General features: G+C 31.4%; 1 long non-coding RNA gene across 1 annotated transcript; it reads right to left on the minus strand.

The window, feature by feature from the left end:
• Positions 1-725: 725 nt before the first annotated feature.
• On the minus strand, positions 726-9,216 carry LOC127714118 (uncharacterized). Its single transcript, XR_007987564.1, has 4 exons — positions 9,065-9,216; positions 7,748-7,774; positions 3,233-3,327; positions 726-1,258 (listed from the first exon to the last, which is right to left on the minus strand). It is a non-coding gene; the product is annotated as an uncharacterized LOC127714118 (long non-coding RNA).
• Between the last annotated feature and the right edge of the window lie 13,847 nt (positions 9,217-23,063).

Raw genomic sequence — 23,063 nt, forward strand, 5'->3', positions numbered from 1 at the left:
CATTTGGTCTCTAGTGGAGAGTTGTCTCATTGGCAATCTTATCACATCTTGTAATTTTTATATACATCGATTCTATAATCAAAATAACATGGTATTCTGTATGTAAGAACGTAGAACATTTTACCCCAAAGGAAAGACAGTTTATCTTTTTGTAAAGAAAATATAGAACGGGATTTTAGAGGTATAGGGATTTGTTGTACTAATACATGCATTATAATTTTAATCGGTAGACATTTTAGTTCAATGTATCTGTATAACATTTTAAGATTTAGACGCAATGGTATAGTCGTATGCAATTTTTTTTTCTAAGAGATCGTCCATTTACGCTTTACACATTTTTACTTGTAAACTTTCAAATTCTAATTTACTTAATGAAGATTATACCGGAAACAACTGCCATGGGCAATAAAATAGGCATCATTGTGAATTCCGGAAACTCTTATTTCAGAATGTCAATGATCTTTTTCCACCAACTTCCGATTCCTCAAATTGATTCATATCGGCTTTTTTCTCGACTTGAATATGCATGAAATATATGGCAGTGGAAGTTTGGCGAACGTGTTTTATCAATTTCAATGTCAAGTATTCATTATGTTTCAGTTTATATATATGCGACTGATCTGACTGTGATCTTTAAAAACCCTCACTAAAGTGACATCATTGTTTTATGTTTTCTTTTGTAAATTACATCCATACTATCATATAGTTATATATATATACAGAAAACATGCAACTATAGCTTTATTGATTTAGAATCATAGCATAAACGTCAAATCACATAGCACAAACATCAAGATATATGAAAACATTAGAAAAGAACCGCATTAACATTTTAAGCAAATCAGGATTGAATTTAAGCCAATCAATTGATTTATACTAGCGTTCTGAAGGTGGAGTTGAAAATTGTATTTAATATTGTTCAATTGAAACTGAGGGCGAAAAAAATATGTATTCGGTGTCAGTTATTTTCTTGCCTGGGCATTCGTATTCGGTTTTGAACTTGTCATTCACATACACAAGAATACTACTTTCCGTTACCGGCTTTAGTTTCAGCTTGAATGAGTTGGCAAAATAAATCTCCTTGACGTTGTCATCCTGAATCGTCATTGTCTTACTATCCCATGATGTTTTCTTGTTGGCTTCGTTGACTTGTAGTGTTCTCAAATAAACAGTCGACTCTGGGACTACTGGTTTGAAATGGAAAATGATGCCGGCGTCTTCTTCCTTTCCTTTTTTTTGAAAGTTTATTCCATACCCTCTAAAATAAAAACAAGAAATAATTCAGAAGGATTTCTAACTTGATAAATGTTAAGTAACGTCAAAGTGCACAGAGTACCAAAATTGCATCCATTATGCAAAACAAGCATAGGAAGTCTTATATGTTTTCTAAGAGACGAAACATAAGGCTTTCCTATCAACATAGCTAAATATACTTAAATATACACAAAACGGCCACATTATATATAAACAAATAAAGTTGCCAGTGAAAAAAAGCAAAATTTACGGAAACGTTGCTTGTGACGTCTACAAAATGTCTGCTTTTGAAAATGAGAAAATTAACATTTGTCACAGACATCCATTTCATACATTGCATTACAAGCATGGACTATTGTCAAATTGTTCAAATAGGTGGCGAAATAACACAAAACATCAGTTTTTCGATTTTTACAGATGTGTTCATAATCATGGATGCAGTTTAGGTACGACTCATTACAGTAATATGGATCGTTTGGAGGTCGGTTCAAACCCATTTTTCTATGATTCAGAATGGATTCAAATTAAATTTGTGGAACTATCTAGGGAATAAGAATACATCTATAAAATAAATACAGAATGGAAACTTTTGTATGTTTCTTAAATTAACGTGTAAACACTGTCAAAATAGGTGCAATTTTGGTACCCTCACGTTAAACGTATTTTTGTTCCATGAAAAATATAATAATAAATGATTGAATGGTACATCGATATTCAGAGGATATTAGACGAACTGTAAAAAATATAAAATATGAGGGAAGAACAGAAAACGTTAGACGTCACATATTGTTAAGCAAACCAATTTGGCTTTAGACCTACCAGCGCAAACATTCTGTTCAAACTTAACATCTTCATGTACAAAAATAAGTTCAAAGAAGACCTTAAGAGCCCAGGTTGAACTCTAAATCAGTTGGTATACCCTGGTGGACTAACAAACAGTCCACTTGCAGAGATATCGACCCAGTGGTTGGAAATACCAATAACGCTACCAATTTTCCTGCACCAAATACGCATTTCAACAATTAATATATCTTCAGTGTTGTTCGAAGCAAAAATATTGAAAATCCAAAACCTAATACAAACTTTGAAGAGCAGCTATTAAAATCAAAAAGGACCAAACGTAAAGCTTAACCCAGAGAAGCAATCAGATATATACATAAGGAAGATACATTCCTAAATTACTATCAATTCCATAACTGTATCGTTTCTTATTTCATTCTTAGTTTAAACAATATTTTTTTCAATGATTTAAATCATACAATATTCGATAATACAATATAAACAAATAGGACACAGAAACACGCAATATTGCTGATTTTAATGTTACTCCAATGTTTCATGCTTGCATTAAAGTATTGTTAGAATACACTTTTAGTACCTATCCAGTATATTCCCGTATGTTCGTGTGCGCATGAAAATTTCAATATTTTGGCCGGTAAATAATTTCTATTGCTTTAGTGTACATAAAAATAAATACTTGTGCCTATAGTGTTGATAAAGAAAGATTCCTAGTGCTATTTGTACATAATTTTATCATTTTTAAAAGCGCTATTTTCTATAGTTCACGTATATCCATTTACACATAAAAAATTTACAATTTTTTACATGAAAACGGTTTTAATGTTTATGTCAATAATTTTCGTATGTTTGTGGGCACATGAAAATTTACACATTTTTACATAAAAACTATCCCTATAGTTTCTTTCTATAGTTCGTGTATGTACGTGTGCGCATTTGTTTTTTTACCTAACATCATTTCATTCAAAACTTTCAAATAAAAAATGTTCTACTGGCAACTTCGAATAAAAATTTAAAATAGAACAACTGGTCCTTATAGTTTTTGATTAAAGTTTAAAGGCGATTATTTAATATATTCTTAATTTGCAATTACCTTTAAAATCTTTAATTATTTTTTATCAATTTTCCTTTAAAATTAATTTTTTTCTTACTGAATCATAGAGGTTATAGTTATACATACTGTGGGTCAGCCATTTCGCTGCTTTTATTGCACGTAACCTCTATGGTGAATTCCTCACCTACCACTATTCGTTTTCCCCATGAAGAAAGTTTTACCTGTAAAAGTTTAAAATATCAATTAACAATACTAATAACATGTGTTGCCTTTATTGTCTACTGTGCTAGATGTAGTTTTTAGCGCTTTCAACTTGGTCAAACTACGTTATTTTTCTTTAAAATGATTTTCCTTGTGATCACCACCCTGTCCCCCATCAAATTTGCATGTACAGTATTTTGATTTTACCAACTGAAATAAATAACAATTCCATTCCCCGTAAAACTTTGCACTACTGTTAAAAGTAATACGTCGATGTTCCAAACAGCCAAAAATTATGAAGCGAAGAACACCGCTGCATAAATAAAAAAGGAGATATGGTATGATTGCCAATGAGACAACTATCCAACAGTGACCAAAGGACGTGGATGAAAGCAGCTATAAATAGGTAACCATACGGCCTTCAATAATGAGCAAATCCCATGCCGTATACTAAGCTATAAAAGACCCTGGGATAACTAAATTTGAAACGATTTAAACGTAAAAAGCTTGTTCTATGTATGTTTTTATTGTATTGTTGGATTGCTGTTTTATTGACGTATACATGGTATATCAGCCAAAATTTTGGTTTAAACATTAATAATTTTCAAAGCAGGGAAATATATCTAGAGGACATACATCATAGTAATAACACAACCTTACATCAGGGTGGGGTGAATTACATTGCAATGTAATGCATTATTTTACAATTACTTTGACAAAACCATGCATTAAATACAATTACAATTACATGCATTTATCAAAGTAATGCATTAAATTAGAATTACTTTTGCAAAGTAATGCATTGAATTACACATTACATTTGTAAATGATATTATTACGTGAAAAAAAATTAAACATTTTGAAAAACAACATGAAATCACAAAAGATTCTAGCATATGCAGTATCTGTTCCGTTTATATATTGAATTCAAGTATCAAGTAAAAAGTCTATTCAATACAACTATTACAATTTAACATCATAAGGGTTTCAAGGTATACATCTCTGTGTTTTCTCTAAAATGAAATTACAGAGATGAAGTTTAATATTTATTTTAACTAATGTTTACTTCACTTTTATAAATAGAAATACATTTGCTTTTTTAATTCCAATCAAAAATATTTACTGAGAATTTCTTTCCTAATTAAATAATAAACAAAGAGCTTAATTTATTACCATGTGTCAAAATGGTGAAAAGATTGATTGTAAAACAAACTAATTAGTATTTTATGACAATGTTCAATTATCTGTTATTTAATCATGACAAGGTATTCATTGATCTTTTGACAACAATAAAACACGTTTACAGTAATCCTTTTCAAATATAAAAAAAATAATATTCAAAAGTAAAATCACAAAAATACCGAACTCGAAGGAAAATTCAAAAAGGAAAGTCCCCAATCAAATGGCAAAATAAAAAAAACAAACACATCAAACGAATGGATAACAACTGTCATATTCCTGACTTGGTACAGGCATTTTCTTATGTAGAAAATGGTGGATTGAACCTGGTTTTATAGCTAGCTAATTAAACCTCACACTTGTATGACAGTCGCATCAAATTCCATTATATTGACAATGATGCGTGAACAAAACAAACAGACACAATAGGTAAAAATGTCAAAAATAGGGGTACAGCAGTCAACATTGTGTTATCATCTTAATCACTATAAAAACAAACAAATGTAACGAAGAAGCACAAAAAGGCATACATCAAATTTAAAATCCTCATTTGGTTATATTATACGATTTTATTTATCTATGTAAAATCCACCCATAAAGGAGAGAAGGTTTTAAGTACTGGCGTAAAATCGCGCGTTTGGAATTCGCACAGGTAGACATAAAATAATTTTGTCGTTCAAAGTATGAGGGGATGCATAAATACAGAGTCACGTAAAATGGATACAACAAAACACAGACTTAACAGTAAAAGTAATATTAATTAATAAAATAAAATAAATATGTGGTACAAAGTATGACGATATACATAAGTACAGAGTCACGTCAAATGTATATCACAAAAAACAGACTCAACAGTAAAAGTAATATTAATAAACAAAATAATTTTTTCGTTCAAAGTACGACGGGATACATAAGCACAGAGTCACGTCAAATGGATATCTCAAATAAACCAGACTTAACAGTAAAAGTAATATTAATAAAGATAAATAAATGAATACTATAACACGTTATTAAGATGATAAACAACGTCAGTACGCAAAATCTATACTTCAAGACCATCGTGTATTATTTGTGAAGTTGATACGGAATGTTTATCAACAAGTTCTTCGTACCTTCCGATGAACTTTTTTTAGAAAAAGGGCGAGACGTTCTTTGACATACCCCTGGTTCATCAACTTTCTGCTCAGACACTGGTGACGTTTTACAAAGTCTGAGTAGGAGCTGCAAGCTCTTGAATACCGAATAAGTTGGGAAATGTATATCCCATATGCAGGTGAAGTTGGTATATTGCTACTAAGGTGGGGGAAATTGATAATTTCAAAATTAAAATCGTCTCGTTTGTCATAGATTCTGGTACTGAGATGACTGTGTATGTCAAATTCGAGGTATAAGTCTAAAAATGAGGCGGAGGAAGCCGTGTCTGTTGTTTCTTTAATTTATAGTTCTGGTGGATATATTAATGGAACCCAATCAGAAAAGTTCGGATTGTTAATGTTCAAATGATTATGTTCTAAATTAATCCAGAAATCTTAAATTCCGCTTTAACTTAATCTCCAACAATCTGTTAAAGATATATAGTATGTGAAAAAATTAATGCCATATAATGCAATGTAATGCATGAAATTACACAACTTTTTGCTAAAGTAATGCATTAAATTACAATTACATGTAATGCAAAAATTGGTGCAATTACTTGGAAAAATGTAATGCATTACCATGCATTACAATTACAAATTTGCATTACCCCATGCCTGCCTTACATTATCGAATATCTAGCCATATTCAACCCCGTATTTGCATATTCCATGAAATAAAACCAAAGACTGCGGTTGCCAGAAATTTTGACATAATTATTTTAATAGCATAGAAAACAAGTTCCGCCAATTTTGAAGAAAATAACATTCTGAAAATTAGACGAGAATGGATACGTTTTTTATATTTTTGGAACGTATTACGGCATTTTGACAAAGATTTGATACATATCGCATTTTGTAATTTGAAGTTATATTTTCTCAATGTCCGTCATTTTGATATTCACATCATTTGTGTAGGAGGCGTATCTGTATGGGAAACATATTGATATATGATTCTTTAGTCCGACCGTGTCCTGGAAAATTATCGTGATTCGAGACAGTCAGTGAATCGTTATATCCCTATAATGAAAAAAAAATTATTTTGGTTTCTCAAAATACCAGGACTAAACTCAAAAGTAAGAAAATTAGAAACATTGAAACCTATTGACAATCCTAGTGAATAGAGAACGAAAAGAAACATTTGTTTTCTGATTTCTAGTCAGGGGAAACCCTCAGTTTAAAACCATTTTTCTCTTTCTGTCAGTTCTAAATTAGCTTACAGCAAATGCTTTCTTAAATAACTTACAGTAAATGCTCAATTAAACAAAATGTATATAAAATAATCTTAAATCAAAGCATGCAAAGAAAATGTTAATGAGTAGTACGTTTCTTGAGATGATAAAGTCATATGAAACTTCAAATTTAAAAAAAAAGTTGAATATGTTTTATATACCCGAATGGCTAAGTTTTACTATAAATCAAGTGAACGTGAACTTTCTTTTAAAAGAAAATCCTTTATATTATCAAAATCTTCATAAATTTACCGATATTGAATGATGTCTTCCCAGACACTAATTCGCCGATATTTTCCAGTAGGCAGTGACCTTAACTACAAGACCTCTCGTTATAACTTCGGCCACCGCACAGCGCAAGTGCAAGAGGAAAACCGTAATGAAAGAATGTAAACAAACGTGTTCTGGAAGGTAAACAGTAGTAACAGATTCTTAAAGAACAAATTTAATACAACAAATCGTTTAACAACTGTTATGGAAAAGTTTAATAATCAAATAGGAACGCATGGAAAATATAAAAAAAAAAATGTCATGGCTCTTTCAATTCACTTACTTGTCACGTTTTCCACGTGATCTGTTTTTATTGTTTATCAATGTCACATTCCGGTAAACTTCGGCAACAAACTCGAAAGTTAATTTGCTTGCAATCAACAATCACTGAATGAAATATCATTTGTCGATAATACGTTATAGATTTGTAATAAATATAAAAAAAACGTGCATACAAGACTAAGTTTAGTATATATGCATGCATTGGTTCAATAATTTCGATAACATTAAAATTTCAAGAGACTCGTTTCATATGAATTTAAGCATTCCTGAAATGAAGCTATTAACATGTAAAATATGTTAATCAGACATATAGTTGTTACCATTCCAGCAGATCAAATACTTACGTAATTCATAGTTATTGTGCTTTTCTCCTGCAAAGAACAGCATATGATTTACTTGAAAAATCTTTATTTACCTAATTTGATAGGAGAGCTAGACAAAATAAGAAAAACTTTACCTTAATGTTGTTAACCGTCCCATTTCCAGACTAGTTGCTAAATTAATGAAGCATTTTGTTCTTCCAAATATATGTTGAAGGAAGATCAATGCACTTTTTTAAATTTATTAATCTGTCAATCAATATGTGTCTTTAAGTTTAATACTATAGTTTGACCGAACTGTTGCTCTTATAAATGACAAATCTTTCCGAATCATGCATTTTACAATATTTACGTTTGTAGAAATCTAACTGATAAATAACATAAAATAAATGCCACTTCGATTGGTATGTAACCAATAGCTGCGATATCATATATAAATATATTGAATAATGGAGGACTTATTTTGTCTCTTAAACGTACCTCTGAGTTTATTCTAAAAATGGAGAGAAAACATTATCAAATTTGAGTGATGATACTAAGCTTGAAAACTAGTTATAATAACGATAGATAATTTAGACAATTTTCCATACCCCTTATTTAGCTATTTGAAAAAGATCATATTGCCTTGGTCAAATGCTTTTAAGTTACAAAGCACGCATATATTATTTGATTATTCTTTTGCATGTATCTATTTATCAAAGTATTAAATGTAACAAACTATCAAATCCCATAGGTAGAAAAATAGCTCTTCTTTGGGTTCCAAAGACAAAATAATGCCCCTCAACTCTCAAAAAAGACCTATAAATGAACCATAAAGAAGAACTATTGCTCGTACTCATTTACCAGTGGAGATTTAAATGTTCTCCAAGCACATCCCCAATCTGACCGGACGTGACTGCAAATATAGCTTCACAGGTACAAATTATTTCCTCTGGGTTATTTATTATCCTTTTTGATACCTAAAAGATGGATCATAAAAAAATAACATTTTGTACTTTACATCTATTAACCTTCACTGTTGGGCTTATATTCCTCTATGATTCTATCATACTTGTCGTGAATGTTTCTGCAATACCCTGATTATTGCTTTTCAACTTGTTTATGAGTCGGCCTTCTAACTGTTTTGATTCGTAAGCCTCTGACGAGTCTTATGTCAGGAGTACCAAATCATAAGCCTGGTGTCTTTGATAAGATTTTCTATTACGTATATCTTGATGAATTATCGGCTAATACATTTTGCAATTATTATCAAAGCTAATTTTTGCATTGTTTTTGCTCATAATTAAAAGAAGGCATTGGTTAAATACGAAAATTAAACATACATTATATCTAGCATCTTACCTCAAGTTGAAGTGCCAGTTGAAGGTAATCTTTCTTGAATACAAAATAGTTTTTGTGACTATCAATTTATATGTGTTCTTGCTTCTTTAAAAAAAGATATCCAATAGCTGAGCTCCATACGTATCAAACAATTAGTTTTTCGCTGATTATGTAATTAAGGAAACGAAATTTAGATAATTTATCATATGAATATGATACCATTTTCACAAGAATATAATGTAAAAATTAATTTCCGTCTTTTTGCAACTTTTTGGGGGTTCATTTAAAAGGTACAATCTTCCTTAAGGAAACATTCTTCAAAAATGTAAAGTCATGAACATAATAAAACCAGTTCACAGGTTTTTACTTGTCAATCAATGCTAACATTGATAGTATTTGTCAAAGAAAAATTCATTGTAGTGTATATTTATGAATTTATCAAATCTATTTTGCTTATTGCAAAAAGTGTGAAGATATAAATTGCTAACAAATACTTTCATTTATACATGTTATATTTAATCTCTGGTCTTAATTGAACGATTTTATCATGTTTGTATGTACAACCCTGAATGTTGCAAATTATTACCCGTCCTTGATACAATATCAGTTCTTACGTTACTAACGCCAAACGCCATATTTTTTTTCAAATGATAAATTGCCTATTTAAGTCTTGTTTGTTTTATGAATGTAATAACATTAACTGTTCCAATTTTTTGGCACCAGATGGGCATTTTGACAATAAATGCTTCTTCAGTGATGTTCGATGCCAACATATTTGAATATCCAAAAATGATTAAAATAATGATGAGCTTATAAACCAAACATGTGATGAACGTACTTTTGGAATAACTTTTATCATATAATGTCTAGATCTAGACTAAACGTTTTGGGAAGTCGACATTAGAAAGCGATTGACAGAATCACAACCAAATGTCATACCATAGTAAATAGATCAGTAAAAGGTATACTTTGGCAAAGTTGCAACCTTAATCTTAGTACGTTTGAAATATTATAAACTGTGCCATTAGAATTATGATATCAACGCAGTGAGGGATATTTACAAGAAAAACGTTTTTAATAATTACATCGGATATATCCCATATATATTACAGAATCATTGTGCAAAACTTAACAATAACTTAAACGAAACTTAACGCAATATTTTTTCTATGTGTTAATCACATTATGCAAACAACTAAGTAAAGAAATACGAAATTGACCAGGAAAGCTAATATCGAATCCAAAATACACTTAGTAAAAAGGGAATCATGGGTAATCAAACATTGTCAAAGGTCTGCGTAATGTTTTTTTAAGCCAACTGGATCTTCCAATCATTCTACTGGATACCGAACTTAAACAGGCATTCTTGCAAACAACATGTTATTGCTTGTTCTCCATATGTGAGGCTTCAGAGTTACGGTAAACCATTTTTTGTAGGGGAGATTTAAACCAGATTGAGAAAAATTCAAATGACCTGTTTCAGCATAATAGTCACTGTCCTTTTCCTCATGGAAAAACTATAAAACATTTGATTTCTCTTATCTTCATATGAATTTCTCATCTTTATTTAGCAAAAAGAAATGAAAAATGTATCCGCATTTGTTTAATAAAAAGAATGGCATACTAAGATAATTTTTTAAAGAAGAGACATACTCCCGGTATATCTTTTTAAAACTGAAATTATCGAAAACCCGGTCATTTTGATTGAAATTATATTTGTTATGTTCGTTCGAGATGGACATTAAGTCTACAATCCAATGGAAACAACTACGCTTATTCGGCGAATTTTTTTTATTTGTATGAGGCAGATGTCAAAAAGGGTTTTTCATAAAATCAAGGTGGCATTATAATTCCACTACACTCAGCATTATCCTACCACTTCACGCTCAAATTTAATGGTAATTGTCTAACACAAAAGATTGGTAACTACATTTTGTATTTTTACTATCCCACTGAAGTTGAAAGATTAATGTAGATGCACTCTGATCTGCTTCATACATTTAATGACACACTGAACCTGACAGTGTGAATAGGTTGAATCTAAACTTAACCCTTCTATAAAAGATATTACGTCTGTTTCCCAATTGTTGACCCTCCATATTAATGCAGCTTTACAGACGCCATTTTATGATTTTGGTTGACAATTACTTATATTGTCACAGATGATCACAGATATTTTGCATTTATCATTGGTAAAATTTCGTCTTTCTTTACTCTTTCATGACGTATCACCGTGAGCAACACAAAGGATTCAATTAGTGGAGCGCGAATTAATTTTTTAATTTTGTCGTTAAGTCTTATCTTTAGTTTTCTGTTTAATGTATTCTGGACCGTCGTTTGTCATATCATATTATATTGACCGTAGTATTGTCTGATGGTGGACATATATATGATTTTGCTATTTGTTTTAATTTCAACCAGCAAAATTCATGAATAAAATTCATCTATCTGAAATTTCTCTTAGTACATCGCATGTCTTCATTGTTTATTGGTCTAGAGAAGTCATCTTTTCTCGGAAGATTATAATAAATGTAGCAAATTTCTAAGATAACTTTATTTGACCTTTCATTTATTGTAATACGCTGTTGTCTTCATCTACATGAGTTTATCGTTAGATACCTTTGCTTTAGTTCGACATGTACATATTCAAATTTGACAAAGAATAGATTTTAATGAACGCAATGCGATTATAACAAAAATGTTTTTCATAAAGTAATATATTGCATATATTTATAAGATTAATATAATTAACTATCACCAATACCAAAAGATTGACCGATACGATGTGTCTGCGCATCAACGCACCAGCGATATGTTTTCCCGGTCCTAGATCTTTATATGACAGACTGAGAATAGTCGGCTTATATGTAATTTTACAGATTGTGTCATATCTCCGATTGTGACATTTCCACTGAGTGTGGATTTGCCTGGCGGGCGATGCATGTATTGTAAGAAACGCTTACCCTGACGACGCAAACAGTATCGCTCCTTTATGATATCCTCAGTTTTTATTTGCTACATTGATTTGTATCTCCTCAATAGATTTGTGAGATTTGAACATCTGTGAACAACTGTTGTCTAAAAAATTCATATAATTAATTGTTTTGGGTACTTTAAAATAAATAATCAACAACTGTAATGTTAATCAATAGATACACCAAGGGTTGACTTGGGAATAGATATATGGTCGTGCCTGGACTTCCCCTGTCCGGCAGTGCAACCCTTGCTGGTGGAGCGTTTGTTTTGCAGCCACGTCTGGTTAGAATGAGAACGTTAAATTCAATACCTCAAGTAGAGTGAGTGCCACACTTTTAATACGTCTAAGAACCTTTAACATGAGCAACACGACGGGTACCGCATGTGGAACAGGATCTGCTTACCCTTCCAGAGCATCTGATATCACCCCCCTTTTTTTTGGTGGGGTTCGTGTTGCTCAGTCTTTAGTTTTCTATGTTGTGTTTTGTGTTCTGTTGTTTGTCTGTTTGTTTTTTTCTTTTTTTTAGCCATGACGTTGTCAGTTTATTTTCTACTCATGAGTTTGAATTTCCCTTTGGTATCTTTCGTCTCTCTTTTGTAGTTACTCTATGAGGAGTCTTTTTGTTGTCTATTGTAAGTCAAAACTACTGCTACCATCCAACATATCCTCAGTTACCAGTGGCAGTCCTAATTTAATGTCCTATATCCGGATGAACATTACCTGCAGAACCTACCAGCTGTATTTATTGTTAAGCTGTCTGTCCTGCATATGAATGAAATATTTGCCACATATGAAATTAACCAAGTAACAATCAATCAATCAATTAACCAAGGTTATTAGTGGAAGTATTCCTTTCACCAAATTTGGTTAACCTATCACTTAATCAGGAGGTGAACCAAGAACAACGTATTTAAGTCTATTCGTTAAATACAAGGTCAAGAACAGAATCAATCTGTCAGACGAATAATGGACTTAATAGTCGAAAGACGAATATATACATCTTATAATTGGCGAAGAGAGCAGATACATTCCTTTAATTTGTCGTAATAGCGTAGAAACTGACCAAGGCACGAAAAGGTTACATGTTGAATAAATTGGTCGTAGTCAAGGACTCTTGTCAGACTGATATATACACCTTACGCCCTGTCTATATACAAAATGAAGTCCATTTATAACTTAGAGAAATTGAGAAATATTCTATATACCAAACATTGTCAAACAATCAAATTTGAAATTTAAACTGACCTATGCGCGAAAACTAATACAAATATTTGTGTTCTTTTTGTCGCAAAAACGAAACATATTCTGTTTTTAGATTCAAAGGAATATATTCTGTTTGTTCCATGATTAGATTATGTTCCTTCGACGTCACAATAATGAAAATAGTAACAACAGTACATAAAACGTTTATGATCGCTTTAAAAGTAATCTCCATTGAAACTGTATAAACTCCCTTAAATATACTATTCAAAGTTGATCACAGACTGTTTGCTTTCAGTAAACTTATAGTCCATTCCATGCCAAAGGACAGGTTATAAGAATCTACACAGAGTTAAATTAGAGGCAACAGTAGTTTAACGATGTTCAAATCGCATTAATCCATATAAAATAGACACATCGAGGTACAAAACGAAAAAAAAAAAAAAAAGGATTGGCATTAAATGCAAAATCAGCTAGACCACGGGATTCAACTGTTTACGTTTGGACTTATCCTAAAAATGATCACATGGCGAAACATATTTATTTACTTTTTTTTTTAAATCTGCTTCTTTTCTTCCTTTTTTTTTTGGTGAAAAAACAGTTTACATAACTAATCAATATTTTCATGTAAATATTTAGTGCGCTGCTTTATACATTCGAGCTTAATTATGGGCATCCGATACAGTTTCACTTTGCATTGTCGTTTTTATAATATTGAAATATGTTGTTAGCCTAGGCGACTTGTAAAATAATTCATCAAATAAAACATTAGTTTTAAAAAAATTGAGGCTGAAAGTTAAAAAAAAGTTATAAAATTTTAAAAGTAGGTTTTCTTCATTAATTCAATTAATTGATTGATTTGATTTACTGATTGGTGTTTAAAACCACTTCCAACACTATTGTTCTATTTCGTGGCGGTCAGTTTTTATTAGTGGAGGAAACAGGAGTGCCCTGAGAGAACCACCGAACTTTGGTAGGAAAACTGACAATCCTAGTCAATTAAGAATTGAGTCGAGTGCACCTGCCCCGTGCGGGATTCGAACCCACAACTCGCTGGTGGACAATTTCGACGTCTCCCGGCAATTTTCCATATTTCATACTTCGACCTTCCTTAGAATAATAATAATGTGTTCATGCTTGTTACTAAAATGCGCTGTACAGCTATGTTTTGTTTGCTGTCAGAAAAATCGAACCCAAATCAAATTCGATCAGGGATATGTTAATAATAACTAGAGGCGCTAAAGTGCTTGTGTCGCTCACTTTGGTCTATGTGCATATTCAACAAAGGACACTCTCCAACATTGTAGACGAGAATAGAATTCATGACAAAAATCTCTGTTTTGTTGATCTTGTTTTGCTGATCATTTAGTCTGTTTAGTTTCTCTCTAGCTTCTTTAGTTTTTCTCAAAACACAAAAGAGGGTAAAAAAACCATTCTGAACATTTTTGCTCCTGTCAGATTGTCTTTATTTTTAATGGTTTTCAAAATAATATACAAAACTTGTCTTTTACCCCTATGTTCTATTTTTAGCCATGTCGGCCATCTTGGAGAAAAGCTCACCTGGCCCCTTTGCTCACCTGGCCCAAAGGATCCAGGTGAGCTCAAAATGATCCTTTGCATGCATTATGTTAACCAAAAAAAGGTTCAGTCGTCTTGGGATTGATAACTGTACGATATTTTATTAACTTCATTGTTGAAGACCTCACAGAAGCTTCAAGATGAGGAACAACAGAAACAATAATACGAGTTTAAGGGGGTACAGAACATCTAAGTAAGTTTAACTATTACTCATAGTCTATTTCATTGGAGCGTTTTAAAATCACATGCAATATGCAAGTATTTAAAATATCCAGATCAGAATGTTTACATTGTTGCTAAGAGCAGATGTACATCTATTGTTATTAGTTTTATCTTTTTAATAATTTATGTTTACACACTTTCTATTAATGAATCTTCAGAGAGACCAAACAGAAAAATTTCAAAGCAAAATAAATTTAAAATAGAAAAGTAGGAGTTCAGATTTTTTTCAAATGGGCAAATGAAGGGAAACAGAAAGACCCTGACGTATTATGGCATCTTTATTGACTTTAATGACCACTACAACTATATTCATAACTACATTAATAGAGCAGCAGAGATTGAGGTTACTAACCTCCTTTATGGGAAACCACAGTCCTAGGTTGTTGGGAGAAGAATAGTTGAACTAGACCTGCTTGCATCAGGCATGTACTGTTGCATTTGCAAGTCACCTCTCCATCTATCAGTAGGGGAAAAGTTATTTGGGCTTAGCGGCGTTTTAATGACCTCCCTTACTCCTAGAAAGGAAAAGTTGGCTCACGAAAGAAAAATAACTTCGTGCGGTCTATAACGAATCCAAAAAGTATGCCGGTGCTGTCTTACAACTTCTATGAAATTAACAGAATGTTAAAATGCCTAACAATAAAATTATTACCAAATAAATAAATAAACTAAGGACAATTCTGCTTCTATTCGTACCAAATTGATTAAAATCAAACCAGAATTGACTCCACGATACTTTTTTTAAAACCGTAGTTTTGAATGAAATGCACTTAACTGTTAGTTGTGTAAAATTGTAGGTTACGGAAAATTTATATATGACATTTGAATTTGTGTGTTGAAAAACGCTGGCATGTTCGTTTTTTATGCAATTGAAAATTTTAGGACATGATTTATATGTCATAATGTGTGTTGTTGTATGGTCGATTTGAATAGCCCATTAGAGCTTGTGTAATATGTATTTGTTTACTAAATATTGACTCTAATCAAAACTTTGAATTCGATTGAATTGAATTAACAAGCCAAATATCTCAGGCCTAGGTCAAAAGACAACAAGTCAATGCCTACTCAATTGTTTCTTGCCAAATATACAGTTATCATCCTTTAGGTCAAAGTTCAAGGTCACATGAAGGTCATAATTGTATGGGGGTACACCACCCCATGATGATACATCCACATGCCAAAGATGTAAGGCCTAAGTCAAAAGACGAAGAAGTTATGGCCTGGTCGTGTTTCTTGCCAAAGAATACATTAAGTTGACCTTGAGGTCAAATTTGAAGGTCACATGAAGGTCACCATGAAACAAGACACTTAACCTCATGATGATACATTCTCATGCTAAATATCTAAGGCCTAGATCAAAAGACAAAAACGTTATCTCCATTATGTACTATCATTATGGATATTGCTCTTGTTTATTGAGCCAATTTGAGGGTGGGGGCATATTCTAAACTCTAATTAAAAAAAAATCAGATGGTTAAATTTTTATAAATTTTTGCAAGAATAACAGGCTGATATAGCACTACAAATGGTTAGTTTTTTGAAAAAATTAAACTACACATTTTTTTTTTAATTTCTTCTTCAAATACTAGACCCATCATATTCACTTTTGGGAGCTGAATCTGGGACCCCCTTTTTTAGTTCGGACAAAAATTTAAATCCAGAATAAAAAACTTACAAGCAAAGGGTATCGGTGAACTAAAACTTGTCTCAGTTATCACTATAAACTAAGCTATTGTCAATTTCGGATTAATTTTTTAAAATATTAACATATATACCCCTATACCCATATTTCTGAAACTTCCAAGCTTGGCCGATATTAGCATGTAAAAGATGCCATATTTGAGTTGCCAAATCTTTTAAACCTATGGTTCAAATCTTTTGAAATTTTTATAAGATGTTTAGCTAGGCCTAGTTTATCAATGAGAGAAAAACAAGAAAAATTAAACGGCAGGTTTTTTTGGGGGTATAGTGTTGGGTACCCCCTTAATTTCTTATGATTTAATAAGACTTTTGTCGCGTATATATACCCAAAATATTAGAATCAAAGGCACTTAGTCTTAAGATCGTTGAAGTTGTCGAGTGTTAAAAAATTAAATTATAGCATCGATTATACTAAATATCGTTCAAGCAGGGATTTTTTATTAAGGGAAATTACACGCATGACATCCCCACGAAAGTGACGATATTTTGGGAACGCTTAACGTCGCACCAAGAGTTAACTCCCTTAAAAATGCATCGGGTGCCCTAAAGGCAACAAACTCTTTTCAACAATAAAAAGATATTTGTACAAAATGTCTAGATCTGACTTGTCACAAGTCTATAAAAGTAGTGAAAAAATGATTTTGCAAATAGAAATCGGAATTATCTTTTTATTGAAATCGACAATTACGACTCATTTAATAATAATATTATTTCATAATAACAGCTGAAACCTTTCAGTCATCTTTGTTAGGGTGTCTGTCAATTTATATAATTATTAGATCCACTGAGTTTTATAAAAACGTTTCCAATAATCAAGGATGTTCAATCAATAAAATGTTGTAAGGTAAATATCTAAGTACACGGCCTCGTAAATGAACAAGTACTGAGTATTAAAGTCCTATAAAACGAGTTTCTTGAAATTTTAATGATAAGAAAATTTGTGAACCAATGCATCCATATATACTAAACAACGCCCTCTATGCATGTTTTTGCATTATTACGAATCTTTAACGTATTATCGACAACAAATATTTCATTCAGTGATTTTGTTCGCAAGCTAATTAACTTTCGAGTTAGTTCCCGATATTAACAGGATAGTGACATTGATAAACAATCAATGCAGAATCGTGGAGCACTTGAAAAAGAGTGAATAGATATAGCGATGTTTAATTTATTTCTATTTTTATTTTCCGTGCGCTCCCATTTGTCAATTAAACTTTTCCATAACAGCTGTCAAATGATTTGGTGTATTTGAGAATCAGTTATTACTATTTACCTTCCAGTGCACGCGTGTTTAAATTCTTTCATCACGGTTTTTCCCTCGCGTTTGCGCTGTTCGTTGGCCGAAGTTCTAACGAGATGTCTCGTAGTTCAGGTCACTGCATACGATAAAATATCGGCGAATTAGAGTATGGGAGGACAATAATTCAATAGCATTTCATCTCTAAATTTTGATAATAAAATGGATTATCTTTTACAAAAAAGTCCACATACACTTGATTTTTTAGTAAAATTTACCAATTCAATATAAAAATAAGATGTGGTATGATTGTCAATGAGACAACTCTCCACAAGAGACCAAATGACACAGAAATTAACAACTATAGGTCACAGTACGGCCTTCAACAATGAGCAAAACCCATACTTAAACTTAGTTAAACTTTTCCTTAACAGTTGTTTAATGATTTGTTGTACTAAACTTGTTCTTTAAGAATCAGCTATTTCTTTTTACCTTCCAGTGCACGTTTGTTCACATTCCGTTTCATCACGGTTTTCCCCTGGCACTTGCGCTGTGTGGTGGCCAAAGTTCTAACGAGAGGTCTCGTAGTTAAGGTCCCTGCATACGGGAAAATATCGGCGGATTAGTATACGGGAAGACAATAATTCAATGGCTGTACTTTTATGAAGATTTTGAAAATATAAAGGATTTTCTTTTACAAGAAAGTTCACGTACACTTGTGTTTTGTAAAACTTCAGGTATTCAAGTATATTAATCATATTCATCTTTTTTTTTTTAAATTTGAAGTTTCATATGACTTTAATACGTAATTGAAATTTGCTGTTTTAAAATTTTGGAAATTATTTAAGAATAAGGAATGTATCTCCGTCATGCAAAAGTCTGATTCCTTTTGCAAATTTATATATACTTTTGGTCTTTTTTGGGTTTTTTTTATCAGCTCTTCAACAATTGTATTAGGTTTAAGATTTTCAAACATGTTAGTTGATCATCACTGAATAGACATTAATTGTCGAAACGCGCATCTGCTGCAGAAAATTATTCTAAGAACCATTGAAAACATTTTTATCATTTCTTTTTTCCTTGTTTCATGTAGTCTATATTTGACTAGACCTTCAATCCTAAAATTGACGGCATGGCATTCTTGAAATAAGGACTAAGAAGTGTTATATTACTGATACTAATATCTAAGAAAATTATTTGAACAACCCCATATTATATTATTACATAACACAAAATTTTAAAGTTGCACAAAATATTAGTATTCTCTTTAGGGAAGTCACACAAGGTTTCTTCCTATCGGGATCATAACATACCATGCATGCACGAATCTTTCGAGAATGAAACTTAATAACTTTATTATTGTAATTTGAATCTCAAATTAAAAAAATGACATTCTTCCGAGAAACCGGAGAGAAAACTGATAACTGAAAGATAAATTTCGTTTGTAATGTGGGAAAATAGTGTAAACACGCAGGTATCAAACTATGCAAAAAAGCGTTAACAAAAATACCGAACTCCAAGGTAAAATCAAAAAGGGGGAAGTCCATAAAGCCTGACAAAATCACACGCTCGACTTAATCAACCAACAGAACGAATTGAAAATAACTGTCATATTCATGAGAACATAGGTACAGGCATGTCCGAGGCAAAAGTTGGATTAAAACTGGTTTTGTATCCAGCTAAAACATTCACTTGTATGACAGTTGCATTATAAATAAAAACCAATATATCAAATTATATGTTGTATTGTTGATTTCGTATGCCAAAATATCCTTTTTTTGCACACTGGATGTAATTTATTTTTTCATTTTTAAAGGATGAAATATGTTTAAGACTTGATCTGGACCTTGGAAATTCAAAAACTATGATATATGGTAAATCCAGAAAAGCGCTTCGGATGCATGAACTTCCGCTCTTATGATCATTCATCATAGTATTGCAACCAATTCAGAACTATTTTTTTTAAAGAAACATTTAATCCAGTTCATTGTTAACAAAAAAATCCAGGTTATCCAAAACATGTTTCAACTGTCTTGCTTTGTTATAAACATTATTAGAGGGTGTTATTATCTTTTACAATTTCTCAAATGCACATTTCAATACATAAATTTTAAATATTAATATGTTAACAGTATGATATAAAAAGGAAAAGCACTTTTATTTTACAGAAATTTTCCGATAAGTGTAATAATAATGTAATCAATAACATTTCTAATTTGTGTTAATTAAAAAAAACTTATCAGATACCAGGCTTATAATTGTGTACTCCTGAATCAAATTTAATTGAGAAGGTCAGCATAGAATTGAAATGTAATTAATTAATTAGGCATGTAATTGACCACGGGTCATGTAGCTCTTCACATGTGTCGGTACTTATACATCATTGGCTTTGAGTGTTCCAGATGAAGATAAATTCGAACGAAAGAACGAATATTATATTCTCATAAACATAATGTTACAGAGAAATTAGCATACAATTATAATATATACTATTATAATAGTGCATGCGTAAACAAATAACAGTTCATTTATTTTATTCAGAAAAGCGCTTCTCATGCATCAAATTTAGCAAGAGTGATTTTTTTTTTCGTCTCCCTATAAGAAAATTTTCTTAACAAAACGCTTAAATTACAGTAAGTTGTTATAATTTAGAGACAATTACGCAAATGATTCATTATAAAATAAGGAGGTGTTGTATGATTGATAGGTTTTATATTTCAAATATAAGAAAACCAAAACAAACCGAATTCTGGAGCAACTTTAACAATTGTGTAAAATATAATTCAGGGTCGTTCAAATAGTATTGTATTCATGCAAACTTCCTTGTGCTTATGAATTTATAAGAAGTCTTATATTTCTTCGTCCTTTTATACAAAAGAAAGTGTCATGCGTTCAAATTTCTTAGGTTAAATGTCTCATTATTTATAGAAAACCCGAAACTAGGGAAAATAAACATGAAGAGAGGGTGAAATAATAGACATGCCTACAATGATTCTGCTGAGTTAAGAAATTGTCATCTTACTTAGAATTATTAAAATATGATCTTAAAAATATTCCCATTGGATAAAATATAAGTTTATATGTCAGTATATAGAATACAATTTTAGTACTAAGTAGTTGTTCGTCTACAAAACCAATACTTTATTATACTTTATATTATTTTACTTGTGGTAAATTAAGGTTTGCCTTGTAATAATCGATTAATTTGTGGTGTAACAATACAACATAAGAACAAAGTTTTATTGACATTTCAACTCTAGAAATAAGTTATTGGTTAAACCGAAATTTTAAAACAAAGTAATTGTGTTTAATAACAAAAATCGCATGTACAAATGTCAGACAACATATATTTCATACATTTACGAGAAATTATATATCGGAGAAATATGATTATAAGATTCGGATTTTTAAGATGCAAATCATGTCCAGAAATTCGCAATAGATGTGGATATGTAACATCATCAGAAATTGTTTAATTGCTGTCATGGTATTTACTCTTTCTCCCTGCTGAACTATTCTTTTTTGATATACACATTTTTATACTTATACTGTACTGAAACTAGTACAAAATTTTCAGAAAAATAAAGTCGTTCAATCTCATCTGAATTTAATTTGCTGGAAATTTATATATTCGTGACGATTGAACACATATCTGCTACCGACACAGAAGGTTATAATAATTTATGAGGATTCGTGGGTCCAGTTTCAACAATGCCATGTTTAAAGGGGCATTAGTTGTCAAATTCATGTTCACCGATTTGACTCAAATTCTCATATTTGATTTATAACATACTAAAACGTATATCCAAATTATAAAAAGTCTGAAATAAACAATTTACAATGCAAGGGCTCGATAAGATGTATCAGCATTTCGTGTGTGCTTTAGTCTAGACGCCATCTAATTATCCACCGAGGTGACCTCCGAAGACTGCCGACGGTCATATAACTCGATATAAACATAAATATAGATATAAATAGATAGCTCGTGCAATTAGATTTTTCTAGGTCCGTTTGATTTCATATTATAGGTTAAAAATATGTGTTAATCATCGTTTTTACCTGTATAAGAATGAGTTTTTTGTGGATCAATCAAACGGTTTACCCTTGTTTCACTTTCAATGTTGGCATTCATTTCCTTTTAATAACTGAACACGCCTAATTCATGCGTAACCCATCTCTAGCTAAAGGGTTAAATTGAAGGTCACATGAATACGGATTCAATGAGGTCGAATTATTCTCTTCCAAGTGAATAATTCATCAGCGATGTTTCTTAGTTTATTTTGACAAAATTGAACCAAACCTGCTGCTAAAAGCGAATTATTATTTCACTATTTCACTTCCATTAATGATTGAACAAAAAAATTATACTTTTTTTTTTTTATATATCTCGTAGCTTATGTCCCTTTAATTTACATTTTATTTTCTTAGATGAATCGGTTGTGGGTGGTTTGTGTGGTCAGTTGTACTGTCTTGTGTTTGTGGAAGGTCCTGTTATCACTTTAATGTACACTAATATGAATGTTATCCTTTAAATGTCATAATGAAATCGACTGATATAGATTATCAGCCCATATCGTCGAATAAAACAAATATATATATTTATTTTCGAAGTAAGTGCACTTTGGCAGATGAAGTAACAATACAACATGTGACAAATTTCATGGCAGGCGTTTTATGTTGTATTTATTTGCATAGTTTGATTTCAATATCGTCTCGCTATTTACTAAAAACTATATATAATGATGTTTATTTTGTTATGGAGAACACTGAACACATTTTTTTCAGTTGATGGTTCGAAAACCAGGAATTCATGATGATAAAAGCATCTATAGTACCAAGTTTACTGCATCAGATGCTTATTTTGAAAATTATTGTCTCGTCAGTGATACTCGAGGAAACACTCTTTGAATATCCTGAAACTAATACATTTTGTACAAACGTTGAAGACCTGTTAAAATCAAAAGTGACAAAAAGTAAAACCGAAAGTATTGCTTTTGTCAGTAATTCTTGTCTGTTTATGGACACATGCATATTCATTTATTTTTACATAAAAAATATCCCTAGTACTTGTCTTTTGGCGCAATGGTTTCAACAGCATATGA

This window comes from Mytilus californianus, unplaced genomic scaffold (assembly GCF_021869535.1).
Source record: "Mytilus californianus isolate M0D057914Y unplaced genomic scaffold, xbMytCali1.0.p SCAF_9, whole genome shotgun sequence".
NCBI classification, from domain to species: Eukaryota; Metazoa; Mollusca; class Bivalvia; order Mytilida; family Mytilidae; genus Mytilus; species Mytilus californianus.